The 527-nt window shown below is 43.5% G+C and overlaps 1 protein-coding gene across 1 annotated transcript in view; it reads left to right on the top strand.

Moving 5' to 3' along the window:
• Positions 1-527, top strand: part of BRSK2 (BR serine/threonine kinase 2) — a 19,368-nt gene that overhangs the window by 10,990 nt on the left and 7,851 nt on the right. The gene's annotated exons all lie outside the window — the stretch shown is intronic.

The following is a 527-nucleotide window of genomic DNA, read 5'->3' as shown; positions in this document are numbered from 1 at the left end:
CTTTGAGTTGTGGCTTTACCATTAATCAGATTTTACCTCTCAGTGTCCTCATCTAAAAGAGACAAAGTCACAGATACTTTGTCCTTCCTCCCTCCCTCTTTCCTTTGCTCCCTACCAGCCTGATTGTCCTCCTCTGCCTTGAATATATATTAAACACCTGCTGTGTTTCAGGAATGGTTTTGGGATGGGGATATAAATGAAAATTTATGGTATTTCTTCTGGGGAAGTTTGTAGCCTGATAAGAAAACACATGATAATGTGAAATGGTAGATGTTAAAATGGTGATATATGACATATATGATTAAAAGGTACTTGTATTTGCTTAACAGTGTCATGAAAAAGTTTAAAGATGAGATAATGTTTAAACTGAACCTTGATAATGTGCAGACATTTGCCAAGTTGGGGTCAGGGGTCAGGGATGTGGAATCTTGGGGTGGGGAGTCTGGGCCCCCCGAGGAGGGGTGAGCATCAGGGCCCTGCAGAGCCTCTGCTGTTCCCGGGATGGGTGGGCGAGACCAAGCTTCCCT

The sequence above is a fragment of the Bison bison genome, unplaced genomic scaffold (genome assembly GCF_000754665.1).
Source record: "Bison bison bison isolate TAMUID 2011002044 unplaced genomic scaffold, Bison_UMD1.0 scf7180017864080, whole genome shotgun sequence".
In the NCBI taxonomy this organism is placed as follows: domain Eukaryota; kingdom Metazoa; phylum Chordata; class Mammalia; order Artiodactyla; family Bovidae; genus Bison; species Bison bison.
This window is presented reverse-complemented; position numbering and strand designations above follow the sequence as displayed.